Genomic DNA, 16,378 nt, shown 5'->3' on the forward strand with positions numbered 1-16,378 from the left:
TTCATTTTACGACGCCATCTCGGGTGATGCTAAAAGAGCTTTTGAGCCAAGAGTTTGATTGAGGAATTGTTAGAAGCATTCCAAAGCTCGTGATGCCCTTTATCAAGGTATACCCCACTACACTAATTACAAACACTCCATGTCCTTATTCATTATAGACAATATGAGAGATAAAAGAGTTAGACAATGTGGAACCCACATATTGACCCACTCACTTGACTCGCACTAATCCCGACTACACTAAACACACTCAGGACAAAAAAAATAAAACTCTTATGTCCAAATAGTCCATGTACTAACATATCAATTTCAAAAAGAATGTGTTTTGAAGAATTCTTCACTGTCTAACAATTCAACCTATCTCCTATTGTGCCAACTCAACCAACCAAAAGAATATGTACACTATTGATTTAAGAGTCCCCCCTATAGTAACATTGTAGTACACCAATAAATAATAGAATGGGCATCAAGGAGTTTTGTACTTGAAATTGTCAATTTCTCCTTCACTACAACTCTCTATACACACACACCTACTCTATCATACTCTCATTTGACCTTGAAATTTTTTTATATATGAGGTACGCCTCTATCTACATAAATTCTACTTAGCCAATAAAACATACAACCATTCTTGAATTGACATGTGCAATTATTTGACCAAATGAAATGTCTATTCATAGCAATATCATTTTCCTACACACATTCAAAATAATTTTCAAATTAGTATTAGACATACTCATGAGAGTGAGATCTATCATCGCTAATATAAAAATGGTATTCTCTAATTATTGTGTGGTCTTCTTATGTACTATCAAGAGAATGTGTGTGTGTGTGTGTGTGTGTGTGTGTGTGTGTGTGTTTGTTTGTGTGTGTGTGTGTGTGTGTGTGTGTGTTTGTGTGTGTGTGTGTGTGTGTGTGTGTGTGTGTGTGTGTGTGTGTGTGTGTGTTTGTTTGTGTGTGTGTGTGTGTGTGTGTGTGTGTGTTTGTGTGTGTGTGTGTGTGTGTGTGTGTGTGTGTGTGTGTGTGTGTGTGTGTGTGTGTGTGTGTGTATTATGTGCACAAAAATAGCAACATGGATAGAATGATAATATAGAGTTTTCAATTAATTTTGGGGATACAATTATAGTTCTATGCAAAGTCAAAAACTGATATAATTATATCAATTAGGAAAGTGTATTTACACATCCTGAATTGTTGGTCTAGCCACTAAGACCTATGGCTATGCCTTACATACTTGTAAAAAAAATTCTTCTTGAAATCTGAAATAAAATTAGCTACATTGCATTATTGTATAACCAACTCATGTCTATAGCCTTCACCTTCACTTTTAAGTATATACTTAATTATTTTATATACCCTTTTTTGGACAATTTCCTTTCCAAAATCTTGTCTATAGCCCTCATGAAAACATGAAAAAAACTTCACTATTCCACCACACTCAAAGCACTTGTCATTCAAGAAAGAATTTATATAAAAGAAACAACCATCATCTCTAGGACATAAAAAAATGATGTAGCAAGTCTCTTGATTAGTTTAGAAGAGCACGTACACCACACTCCTCTAACATTCCATTAGTACGCAAAGTAGAATGCATGGAGCATAAAAGGTCATGGTGCATTGAAAACTCCACATTATAAATGCAACAAGTACTTCAAATATTAAGAGGTACACAAAAAAAATAGCTTCAAGGCTTCAAAATTCCTTTGTGACATTTGTAGTATTAGATGTATCTCACACAAAAACTTGAACAACATTGTTTGAATCTCCTCCAAATGATTATTAGGGTGTTAGGTGTAGTCTCAAATGACAATTCTCAATTTCAAGACATCCTTCACATTTGGTGACACTCTTGAGTTAGATTGCCAAGAAAATTGAATTTGATCCTTCGTAGCATTAATAAGTTTCATATCACAATGTGAAAGTCATACATAAACATAAAGTTTTATGAATTTAATGTCATACATAAACATATCTAATTTAATGTCATACATGCACGTATCTAATTTAATGTCATACACGAACATATCTAATTTAATGTCATACATGAACAAACATATAATATAAAATGATAAACAATAATGTCATGTACATTAACAACCACATAATATATTATGATAACCAATAATGTCACATATGAACAAACATATCATATATTAACCAATAATGTCATAAGTCAAATAATGTCATACATCAAATATAGAATGTCATATACATCAAATGTGTATTGAATATGTCCATTGATGCCTATATATATATATATATATATATATATATATATATATATATATATATATATATATATATATATATATATATATATATATATATATATATACATGTCTAGATCAACTATATCTTTTCCTTACCATGAGGGGAAGGAAACAAGTCTCTCAACGTCCTCTACCGTCGTGTGGAGGGAGAATGTGGAGATGATGGGGTCCTCCTAACACGCTCACTTGACGTCTTGTTGAGGCTCTTCTCCAACTCCAACTGATACAAAGAAAGTAGATATGAATCAATATTTACTATACGTTGAAATCAAATATATGTACACACAAAATCAATTATTTTCTTACCGCCATCAAATAGTCACTCTATAAGTCCACCTCGAATGCTCGTGGATGATCAAGCGTGACAAGATCCTACAACAATTCAATAAATATAATCATTTATTAATAACATTAGAAATTTTGAGACTAACTATTATAAACAACAACTAAAACGAAGAAAATTCTTTCATACTTTCGTCAATGGCTATGAGCTAGCCACATTTGCGCCCACTCCACTATCAACAGACTTTCACAAATGAGGAGGTGTGTTTGACATCATGAGCTACATGTCATACAATACACGTTACATCTAACATGAAACATGAAATAAATATAATCAAATGAATTAAATTAACATGAAACAACTATACCTATGTGAAGCTTGTACAATGTCTATGCTCTGAGTCCATAGTAAAGGTTGAGGGTCCTGTGGAGTATTGATGAACATGCATAATTTTTTTTGTCAATCCTTAATATGATTACGTAATAAATATATGTATTAATTAAAATGATTAAATCGATACATACCTCTGGACTCATGGAAGAGACAAAAAAAGGGCCTAGAGGATCGTTGCTAGGCCTAGCAACACTCTAACCCTAAATTTTGAACAATGTCAATAGATGCTAATTAATTAATCACTCACTATACATATGAAATGTGATCAAATTAGTAAATTATAATTGTAATTTACCTGTGTCTCAATGCCAAATGTGTCGTTCAGGAATTGATCGCTGACAAGCCCATCATCCACACCATCTCCAGCATGAGTGCCAAATGTGCATAGGGATCCGCATGAAGTGCACATGTGACCACGACACATAGAAGGCTCCCCCTCAACTAATGGGCTCGTGGAATGGATGAGGGTCTATGTCAAAGCATTAATGGTCCCTAGAGCGCTGGCCTCTACATGTTCCTTCACAACTGAACGAATAGTCACATGCTCGCATTATGGCTTGACCACAGGTGCCCTAACTACATTAGGGTCACGATGTGTTCTCGGCCTCTCAAATGATGACCCCCCACCTCTACCCTAGGAGTCTAATATATCAAAATAATTAGGGATCTCCGCAAGGACAAACTCACAATATAATTTCTTCAAAAAATACATTGGGACCTCGTGATTGTTGCAAGGAGGGGCATCAAAAACCATCCACCATCTATCCCAAAAATTATTTCTTATAGCATCGTGTATGCACCAATGGATAGGGAATTGTTTAGTACCCTCTCTAACAGTATTTTGCTCACCGAGTTTTCTAAATAGTGCACATATACTACCTTTTGGTATTTCTTTTTTTATAACATCTTCATATGACAATTTATTTGCATAAATTTTTTTTTGTTCATCCCTCTTAACCCATCAAATATCTAACTGGCCACTAACTGAGGCTATCTGGGTGTTAATGGATTCGAGGGATGATGCCAATTGAGCCCTCATTGGATTGGTTTGTCCAGATTCTTTCAACCGAGCAATGAGTCTTTCTAATTCAATTTTTCCTCTCACTATTTCATTTATTATATTTTCTTGTGTGCCTAGCGGAGGTCTTGCAATTGGTTCGGGTTATGAAATTTTTTGTTCTTCTTGAGGAGGGTTTTGGTTTTGAGGTTCTTGAGGGTTTTGACGTTCTTGTGGATTTTCCAGTTGATTATGGACATTTCCTAATAAAAAATCAATTGAAATCCAAATAAATAAACAAATCTAAATGAAATTTGTAAAAACCCTACAAAAAAATATAAAAAACCTACAAAACAACATGAAAATCATATCAAACAATGCAAAGTTAGGTTTATATCACTTACGGTGTCGTCGTGGGTGTGCTTGTGGTCTTGGATTTCATCGATGAGGAGGCATTTTGTCAAATGGTGGTGAAAATGTTAAGTTTTCAACTCGCGTATGCACTGCTCGCTATAGGAGTAGAACAAAATACTGATGAAAATGATGGGTTGCGGGTTTGTAGCCCATCATAGATACTTTTTTTGTTTTGGTAATAGCGCGTACGTGCTATTTAAAATAGGAAAAAAAACCACTTGTCACCTTTTTGGCACCACAACTTAGTGCATATGCCCCTGATTAATATAATGAATCTTTATATTAAAGGATTTCGTTGTCTTTTTACCTTTTTTGTTTGTTGAACTTATGCTTTAGTTTTTTAGCCTTCAACATCATTTTCCTCATTTTTAAGTTTGTGTTTGTTAGTTGTTGGTCTTTTTTTTTTTCTCAAATCATTATTTTCAATTTTCCCTTCAATTCGATCTACCTTGAGGCTTAATCGGAGTTGGCAATCAAAAGATATGATCATTTTGCATGAAGAGTCTAGTCCATCTTATTTGAAATGTGCATTACCTTTTGCAGAGTGTGTTTTGCATCTCTTTTCATGCATTGCCAAATATAGAACCTAAATTTGAAGATTCAAGGGGGAAAAACCTCATATTTTATTCCTCCAAGAACACATTTTTTTACCAAAAATGCCTAGATCTACCTATATAATAGTTTGAGATCTCCAAGATCAAGGTCATTTTTGCCTCCTTGGAAATTTCCATGCATTAAACATTGGAATCAATGCAAAAATAGTTGCTTTTCGTGATATCTTCAAACCACATTTTTCCAAAAAAGTCTATTTCTTGGCATTTTGGATAGTGTTTTTTGACTAAGGAAGGCTCTTTTTGGAGTTCCAATCCATATCTATGACATTGATGAACACGATTTTGTAATCCAAGAGAAAAAAAAGTCAAAACATTTGGTTTTTTGCAAAAATGTCGCATGTATTGAGGAAGAGGAAGCACATTTTTGGCATTCTCATGCTAAAACCGACCATTGAATGCTCATTTACCACCCATTACTTGCAAGTGTGAAGGAAGTCAAATAGATGTTTGTGAATATGGATTTGGAGGAGAATTGGTCTTCAAGTCTAAATCTTGCTATTTTGGATCTTTGATCTACAAGTAAGTGGATATTTCCAGACTTACTCATTAATTCATGCCTATCTTGCTATTTTGTTTCACATTTTAGCTTGATGTTGCACACTTGTTCAAACGTATGCCATGAAAAGTGCATTTTTCCTTTAAATATGATAAGAACTTTCATTTTCACCTATTTGGATTTTCCCCAAACTCCAAATTTGAATTCACACTTGAAAGCAACTTGCTTGTTGGTATGTTTGAGTCTGTGACTAAAGGTATGTGTTTGTTTTGTGCTTGTTTTCATTGTTTGTTTGCTTGATTTCTTGTTTTTCTTCTTTTGGAAGAGGTTGCAAGTTCTTTCCCAAGAACTTAAGTACATTTCATTTCACTCCATTTTCCACATTTTTATGCAAGTGCATCATTTCATTCTACATCCATCATTACATACCATAGCACTTTGCATCTTATTCTCCACATGTGATTACATGTAATCTTATCATCTATCTACACTGACATGTAATCTCATTCTTCATCCCCACTTACATGCATTTCCATCCTCCAAATCCAATTGCATGTCTAGATTACATGTAAATCAATTTATGTGTGATGGCACCCAAAGACCCCATTTTTTTACTAAAGGTCATACTTTTAAAGTCAAAAGTTAACATTTGCATGCATTCCCATGCATTTAACTTCCATTCCTCAAAATATTTACATAAGTGCTCATCCTTCACCCACATGTTTCCATTTTCTTGAATCACATTTCAGCCTTTAGCATATTCCTTGCATGATCATTATATGAGATCTTTGAGTATTTGATCCATTCTCATAGCATTTTTTCCTTCACAGATCCTTTGTTGTTGATTCAGAATTAATGTCTTTATGGAATTAATATCCTCTAAGGATATGTTCACATTTTGAAATTTTCATGTTGCAACACAAGATGAGCCCTCATCCTCGAAATCTAAAGGAAATATGAAGTACCAATATGATAAAGAGTTAGCTCATACGATTGCATCTCAAGTTTCATCAACTCTTGATAATATTTTTGACACAAACATCAAACACATTGACATGGTTGATTTCATGGAAAGGGTTGAATCTCATTTGACTCATGAAACGAAACACATCAAAAATAATGATATTCATTTGGTGTCTACATTCGCTATGGTTGCCTTGGAACAAGAATTTGTCTTGGGTTATCCATGAAATTTCAGTCCAAAGACCAAGACAATAAAAAATGTTGATGGAGAAGTCACTATTATCCTTGACCTAGAGTTTATTGAGAAGATCTTTAAAGTTCCTCAAAATGTAGAGTGTGTGGACTTGTCAAAGAATATATCTTTGGAGTTATAGAATGAAAACATGGCGGAATATCATAAATATATAAGTGTCTATTGGTTAAAGGTCAAAAGAAGAATTTTTTGAAGATGGCCTAAAACCATTCATAGGTCAAACTTAAATCTAGTATGTAAAGACTTGATAACTCTTCTTAGCAAGATATGTGGTCTCAAATTCCAGTGACTTTGAGTCTTAGATGTACAATTTAATCTTTCAAATCTTTGATAATGAAGAACCTATCTTTTGGGGTGAGCTTATAAGTACCGCTATTTGTAAATAATTGTTAAATGTAGGAACCTCAATACCATTCTACATGAACTTCTACCCAGTTTATATGATTGCATTAATGGGATCTTTCTCAGTTCTTTCCACCAAAGGCGATCAATTACAAGTTCCTATGTGGGACTACTATGATCAAATCACCTTCTCACATAGAAAATACCACTATAGGAGAGTCCAAGATGTATTTTTTTGGATATTTCTAGTGTTTGGTTGATAAATAGTTAGTAATCAAGAAGTGACAAATGAAGCCTAGAATAGGGTTAATCAATTTGGTGTAATCTTTTTGCAGTTTCTTACTTTCACTTATTTGAGAGTTGGTTATTTCAAAGGAAAGTCATATAATCTACCAAGATATGTTATAGATAAGATTATACTAATGGAATTAGCTAGACAGCTCATGGAAGTGTAGTCATATCAAAATGCTCAACATAGGCTAGGATTTGTTATCATTATAGCCAAACTCTTGGTAATTGGTCAGTATATGATCAATTCAGTCTACAAGACAAATAATATGGAGGAAAAACTTATTCTTATCACATTAAAGAGGTTCAAGGCTACATATTATTTTGATTATCGAAGAATGCACTCAATGATCAAAAGAGTTCTCACCCATGTACATCACATAGAAGATATATGGATTGACCTATGTACAAAGTTGGACATCATAAGGATGGACTACTGTAGACTCACTTTTCAACAAATAATTGGTCTTAACATGCTTGAAATCTCATCCAATCTCCATATTAAAGATGATGGAAATATTCTTGAGCCAAAATACCATCGTACTGGTTTCAACAAGTAATGTCTTTTTCCTATACAATAGAAGCAGAAAGAAGGTGTATCTATTTTTGATAGATTTCAATGTATCTTAGTAAATATCAATAAATGGTTAAAAATAAAAGGCCTAAAAAGGGTGAATCCTAAGATCAGGGTAGACTATGGTAGTTTTGAACCACTTGGAAGGAAATCCCAATTAGAAATTTTAGGGAAAGATGGTGCATCTTCTTTCATTCTGGCTAAATCCCTTCAATTTAAGTTGAAAGGTTGAAAGGGGTCTAAATATTCTCCAGAACCCTCAGAAGTGCCTATGCAAGTTCAAAAACCTAATGAGGAGGAACCAGGAGAAGAACCTGATGAGGAGGATGAAGAGGATGAAGGAGAAGTTACAATCATATCTCCTCCATGACCGATAAATCATCAAGGTCCATCCATTCAGGAAACATCTTTTCTAGGTGTTGTAGATGATGACGTGGATTTATTCTCCACATTTTTTACATCTACCATTCCTGCCTTGAAGGTGAACACATTGGTGCTTCCTATCTCTTTAGTAACTCCTTCTATTTTCATAGTTGAGCAATGCAAGAATTTGGAGAATATGTTTGAGAATTTCCCAACATTCATGGAAGTTCAAGTTTCCCAACTTGATACTTCAATAACTGGTTTTGAAGCGTTCATGATAGAATCTTCTCATCATGTACCTTTTGGTGCAGTTGTACAAACTAAAGTATGCCCAATCATCATAGAAATACAATCAGGATCAATGTCAATGGTCTCTACTATTCCTGCTTTATCAGGTGAAGGTTTTAGTTTTCCTTATTGGTTGGGCAAGCTCACCATAAAGAGAAGGAAGGTTGTGATGCACCCATACAATCTTCCTATTAAAAAAAACCAAGTCTAGATCTTTGAAAGATAAGATTTTTTCAAGGATATTAGTTGATTCTGATAAGACTAAGTTTGTAGAGGTTGTTGAACCATTGGTGGACAAACTACTAAAGAACTTAGCCGTTCGGATTACAAGTTCACAAAGTTAAACTTGATAAGCAATCAAAGTTCTACAAGATGCTCATGATACACTTGCTAATGTATCAAAGAGAAATCATGAGTTGTGGAAGAAAAAAAATCAGCTCAAGCAGGAGGTTATTCAACAACAGTCTCCAACATGTAATCTCTACATCTCGAACACCTCAAGAGAAGTGGAACATGAAAGCGACAAAAACTTGGTTTTGGAGAAGTTGTCTCTGAAGGAGTTCAGGTTGTCACAGATGCGGTCAGAATCCTTGAACGTATCAAAATTATTGAAGAGATGATGCATGGTTCGATTGCATCTCTAAATTAAGAAGCTAACACATTCAAGGAAATCTTGTGTGATTGGGATAAAATTGCTAATTTTGATTTGAACAAAATGACCTGGTTGCTTGTAATGTTGTCCCATCTTGTGAATTGCTCTACAGGTGTCATGGACTCATGGGTTATAAGGAAGAGATTTTGAGGAAGCTTGTAACAAAGTTGCAGGAAGCCTTAGAAGATTGTCAGTCAATTGAACTAAGGTAACGTGTGATCTGGAACAAATGGGATCTCAAGTTCTTATTAAGTATGGCAACTTGATTGCAATAGATGATGTGACTTCAGAATATACAATCAGAGTTAATGTTGGTCTATATTCTAAAGATTTTGGTTCTCACAACAATGAATAAGTTTTCTTTGTATAAATATTTAGCAAAACACCTATAGGATTTTCTTGCTGAAAATTGTAAAGCTATCAAATTAGCTTATCTTGATGCAGTCAGAATAGAAGTTATATCAAAGACAATGGAAATCTCAAATCTTCCTACCATGTGTAATGGCATCATCAAGTTGAAGGCACTTAAGAATAATCCTTAGGATTGCTTCACTTCTCTTCTATCTTCTTTCTTCTCATTTTCATGTTTGTAGATTAAAGAGGATGTATTTCATGAAATTGTGTAATTATATGTAATACAATTTGCATGTCCTTATGACATGTGATCCAATAATTTCTCTTGTTAGTTAGACTGAGGCAAATTTTCTTGAGTTTCTCCCACTTTTTGCTCCTTTTTCTCAACTCCTTTGCCTATATAAAGGAGTTCCCTCTCATTATAAACATCATCTTTTATTGTATAAAAGAGAGCTCTAGATAAATTGTGCAAGCATAACTTTGATTGTGTAGTATTATTTTGAAAGAAAAGTGAATACAAAGAAACAATTAAAGCTAAACTTTGAATGAGTACAATTGTGACTTGTGCAAGTTGGAAGCTTTGACTATGATTTGCATTTGTAATCTTTGATTCATGTGTTTTTGTGTTCTTGATAATTAAGTATAAAGAGTTAGGAAGTAATTGGAGCCGAAGCTTTGACTGGAAGCGGTTGTGGAGATACATAGACTAGGAGCTTTGACTGTAGCTTGTATCTCTTTCTTAATTCACAAAAAATAGTTAGAATTCTTTACTTCTAGAAGTTTTTATACCCCAATAGTAAAGGTTATTCTTATAGCATAGATTAAGATCAGATTTAGAGCCAAATTGGTACACTTTCAGCTAGCCTTTAAGTTATTTTTGGTTTATCGATATCAATGTTTACAACTTTGGATATAAGTGTAGTTTGAGATTTCATCTTACCCATTACTTGCTCTGCAAGTAAGTGGATTATTTTCTAAAAGATAAGAAGAAATAATATTGGTAATACCCTTTCAAATATCTCAACTTCTTTCTTACCTTGAGTTGATTCAAGAAACGATGAGGAGGAGGAGCCTTCCCTTTAAGGTAGAAGAGACTCTATCGCACATGCTATGGCTGGTCTACCTATTTTGTGACTAAATTTTACCCAAATTGTTGGTTGCAAAATATCCACCCAACATTACTTTCAAAGTTCTCAATTCTCTATCCTCTTTGTTTGACTTTTTGATTCTTCAGTTTTCCATTTGAGAAATTATTTCTTATGCCACTTACTCATAGTAGTTACTGTATTTCCTCCTTTCATGAGTTCTTTGGCATTGCATTATATCTTCATTTATTTCACTGTTCGACATGGCTTCATATTTGGCTTCATAATTTTCATTGACTTTGGATGAGTTAGCATTTTTGTTATTGTTCTTGGCACCGTGCAAACTTATTGTGTTGTTGGTGGAGTTTTACTGATAACGAACATGTATGATAATGATTGAAGTTTTTACATTGCCGCTAATGATGCATTAGCATTAGTTCTCTTCACTGGTGGTTCATTACTACTATTAGTTGCTATTTTCCTCATGTATAGTTGTTACATTTATGACTCTTAATTTCTCAATGGTCATCCTTTTCTCTTGAGTTACATTCATTAGCTTGTGGTGCATTTTGTGATTCTTCAACATATGTGTGATATATGCTATGTATCATGATTCTTTAGAAGTGCAATTATAGGGTTTATGTATTGGGATTTTGTAAGTGTTGAAACTTGATATTCAATTATTTTATTTCTATCTATTTGTATACGATACATGTGAGTGATCGTTGAGCAATCTATATCATTATTTATGTTTGTAATCAATTGTTTTAGAAGTTTTTGAAACAATGCGACATTTTTTATAAGAAAAAAGTCAAGCTTATTGACTGACTGGTTGGAGACTTCAATCATAAGCAATAATACTTGTATTATTTACTTTGAGATCTAAATAAAGGATATGTGTAGTTGGGTTTTTCCCTCGAATAGGAGTGTTTTCCTAGGGTAAGTATAGTGTCTAGTTTTTTGTTTTTCTCTCTATTGCATTCATATGATTTTGGTTCAAATCATCAACATAATATCAGAACAAGGTTTAAGGAAACAATCTCAACCAAAATAGAACAATTGGATTCTAAAAGAATTGTGATGTCCAATTGGTGTTAAATGTAATGTTTGATACGAGGGATTTATATGAGAACATGTTGTTGAAGAACCTTAGCAAGTAGAATCTCTGATGAAGCTTCTTACCTAGAAGGGATGTTGTCATGGTCATCTATACTTACATGTTTAGCATTCATGCCTATGAGGATAGAAGATGTGTTGCTGTTCAATTTTTACATTATGTTTGCACTATAACTATGTGATGGCAGAAGATCTATTGGTGGATTGTGAATAAATTTAGTCAATTAAGAGAAGTATTTCAATATTGATCATGAATTTTATGTAGTTAATTCATGCTATAATATTGGGCATAGTGAAACATGTAGATTTTTAGCATTTTGTTTGTATGGTTCTCTTAAAGATAGTTTGAGTCAATGAACTATTTCTAATCTCTCTAAAATAGTTTCTAGGATGGATCAAGAACCAATGGGATGATGAGAGATTACATGCAAAGTTATGTAGGTTGTAGAAATGAACATGTGAATGTTGCTTGCGCATGGAATTGAATTAGTGGAAAATAACATCATTAGAGTAAAAAACCTATTCAATTTTTCATTGAAATTAGTTTCTTCAAAGAGGAAGAAATGACATTCAAAGGGAGTCTATTCAAGTGCAAAAATTAGATTTAGAGGGAGCTTGAGTGGAAGATGTAGAATGCCAAATCTTGTGCAAATGATCATCAAGATTGACTAACAGTGTCACTGCAAAAGCTCTTTGGTGGACAAATATTGGAGTCAATTTTCTGATATTGTGATAATCAAAGTTATGAGAATGTTACTTTTGTTGAGAGGGAATCTCAGTATTTGGATGATATTTAATATTTTCTTTAATGAGTTCTTATCTGAGAGGGAGAAGTTTGAGGTGCAATCCCTATTAATGCATTCTTCTCTAAGAGGGAAAAGTTCAAGGTGCAATCCCTTGTTAATAAGTTCTTCTCTAAGAGGAATTTTGAGGTGAAATCCCTTGTTAATGAGGATTTCTCTAAGAGGAACAAGTTTGTGGTTAAATCCATTGTTAATGAGTTCTTCTCTACGAGAGAAGTTTAAGGTGAAGTCCCTTGTTAATCCATTCTTCTATGCAAGAAGCTTGAGGTGAAAGCCCTTGTTCCACCTTCTTGGAGTAGCTATGGTGGATCCAGCCTCTAGTAGTGGTCATGGTGGATGTCATGTGAAAGAATCCATGACTTAGTTTTATGATTCTTTCACCCTTTTGAGAGTAGCCATGGTGAGTCTCATATTGAGATGACAATATTATGTTAACAAAATTTGTGATGAGATTTTGTCATGGACCCTTTTTTTGTTGCATCTATGTACTTTTTATGTAATGACATATTGAAAATATCTATCTTGCTAAGAGGAAGTGTTGAATTTTATACCTGCGATAGAGATTGTGGTACCTATGTTGTTTTGCTCTGTTTTGCTCGATTGCTACTTTCAAAGTTCTCAATCCTCTATCCTCCTTGTTCGACCTTCTATTTTTTCAGTTTTCAGTTTGAGAGATTATTTATAATGGCACGTATTCATGGTAATTAATTAATTTCCTCCTTTCATGAGTTTGTTGGCATTGTTACTTCATGTATTTTACTGTCTGACATGGCTTCATATTTGTCATTGACTTTGAATGAGTCAGCATGGTTGTTATTGTTCTTGGCACTATGCAAACTTCTTGTGTTGCTGACGGATTTTTGCTAATAGAACACACACAATAACAGATTAAGTGTTTACAATGCCACTCACGATGTGTTGCATTGGTTATCTTCATCGGCGGTTCATTGCTAGTGTCAATTACTATTTTCCTCGTGTATAGTCATTGCAAGATACAACTCTTAATTTCTTAGCAACGATTGTTTTCTCTTGAGCTACATTCATAAGGTTATGGTGTTGTTAAAGTTCAATTAAATATGATTTGACAGTTATGGCAGTGGCTTTATTTCAGATTTGATAGATGCTAATCTATATGTGCTTGCTTGCAAGTGGTGATCAAGATATAATGAGTATGAATTTATTCAATTCTGATTTCCAAATACAAAGTCTGAATATAATTGTACTGCAGTCCTGATTTGTAGAGATGTATATCATTTATTGTTTTTGATGATTATGATCTCTTGGATTGGTTCATATTTATATTCATACCAAGAGCCAAGACATAGGCAGACATGTATGTTCAACTATGAAAAGACACAATGGTATAATTAGCAAATCACTGAATGTCTTGATCCTAAATCAGTAGTGATTAGTTAATAAACAAATTCCAAATATGATCTCCGAGTTGTATGAGGCAATTGATCATTTTCTTGATCAATACATTATCGATATTATTGCAAGAATATAATTCTCAATCCAAGAGGAATATAATATGATCACTCAGACTTTTCATACTTGGTTTGATAATGATAAAATGATATCAGCAAGTTAAATTTAATGTCTATGCATATGTGTGTATGCATGTAGAGAAGTTCACATGGTGAACTGGTATACATACATGCACACACATGTGCATACGATTGCCATGCTGGTGTATCCTTGAATTTTGACCGACGCTATCATATCTTAACACTCTCTCTTAGCTAGGGAAGATAATCAAGTATGAACTAGTTTAGATATCACCTAACATGTGATATCAAGGAATATACAGAGCATCAAGTCACGTGACATTTGTATATCCTAGTTATGATATGTGCACTAACATCATGTCACAAAAAAAAAAGTCCACAGATATCACATCACATAATATTCACCATGATTACTCAAAAGAACATAATGATCTGCAATAGATATCAAGTCTCATGGTATCCATCAAAATGTTCAAGAGATGATGTTCAAGAGATACTACCATGACATGTTCACGAATATCAAGTCACATGATATTCATCATGATAGTGAAAATTGTAAAGTTGTCACCTTACAATGTTGAATATAAGTGTATATTATATGAAAGATCGTCACCTTTCTGTAATGTACATAGGGGGGCCAGAAATTCACAGTGACACACATATGACAACAAAGTCATCACGGATTCTCTCACATGATATTGTCATGGCATCACACATATGACATCCACCATGAATCATATCAGAGGGTGGATATAACACAAAGAAGAATTCACCTTAAGCTTCTCTCTCACAAAGAAGAATCCAATAAAGTGTGTTTCAAGAAATCAATGATGGTAAGACTCTTTTTGCAAGGCTTTATTGTACACAACTGCAAGCTAGCCTCCAAATGCACAAACTTTACTTTGGTATGAGGCTTGGTGATAACACCAGTTGTTCATTCTTTAGTGATAACGTATCTTGTCTAGAAACCATCTCCATGGTATACTCCCTTTGAATCACTATGATTAAAGATCCACTTGATAGATCTTCTAGCAACTCTCTCTGTTTAAATCACGACATTATTCTTAGGACTAGTTTCTTGTACACAAATGTACTTGCCTGATTTCATAGCAACATGAGTGAAATTGATAAACTATGGATTTATCCCTAGGCTTGGTTATACCAACATTTATGATAATGTGGCTTCTATCTAGAGCTCCAAGTACATGCACCAACCTTCTGACCTCCTCGTCAAAGGTTACTTCTAATGAAATTTCAAACTCCCTTTAAGTCTAATATCAACCTTCTAACTTCCTTGTCGAAGATTTCCCGAGATGGACTTTTAGACTCCCTCCAAATGTTAATTCTTCCTTTTTGAAGAACTCATCTAGATATGTTCCATCAACTCTTCCCTATGGCAACAAGTTATTTCTCTATTCTTTGGCATACAACTTCACCCTATGAATCTTGGTCCTCATGACTGATCACTTAGAGAAATTTTCTCAACATGGTTGACTTCCATCTGAAACAAAATGTCCAAGATCCTTCAATGTCAACTGAAGTAGATCCTCACTCTGTCTCAATCATGGAGGATATATTGCTCCAAGAGTCTCTTATTATTTGGCATGATTCACATGCGGCTAAAGGTGCTAGACCACTTTGGACCTACTGCCATAAGATCAAGCCCAGTTATATGACCATCTTTGAGATTTAAAATGAATCTGCTTGCAGTCTGATCCCTCTCAATGTAAGACATTCCTTTGTCCTAACTTTGATTCATAATGCCAGATGCTACCATCACTCACACAAGCGCCTCAATAGCATTCATGTAAGATTCTTCTTTTATCCACAATGTATGATTCCCATTCATTCCATCTTTTAGAGTTGATTCCAATGATGACCAAAGATGAAGTTATAGCAGTCACACTACTACATGAGTCTGCGCTCTCCCTCTGCTACTTACGCACCCACAAAATGTAACTCTTTCTGATAAAACTGCTCTGAATCGCTTGCACCATACTCGACAATGGTGGCTCAATTCTGAATGGACTATTTCTTCCAAATGTTTCAATAATGTCTGCTGAATTAAGGGAGAAGTTGAACAAGATTCTATCTTCTAATTACTTCACCATGATCCTGTGTTCCAAACTATCAGTCAGCTAATAGTTGTCGCTGTAGCCACTGCTACTAGTCAATGTGTTACTCGGGCTTTTGCACAAGAAAGTTTGCATCAAGGAATCAATTGTGAAATTACACATGCCTCAGGTTGTTGAAGATTGTTTTATTAAATTCAGGAGTTTGGTGGTCGTCAAGTGCAAGTGTTGCAACTTCTGATTTTGCTTC

The sequence above is a fragment of the Cupressus sempervirens genome, chromosome 3 (genome assembly GCF_028749045.1).
Source record: "Cupressus sempervirens isolate cs-2001-9-10 chromosome 3, ASM2874904v1, whole genome shotgun sequence".
Taxonomy (NCBI): domain Eukaryota; kingdom Viridiplantae; phylum Streptophyta; class Pinopsida; order Cupressales; family Cupressaceae; genus Cupressus; species Cupressus sempervirens.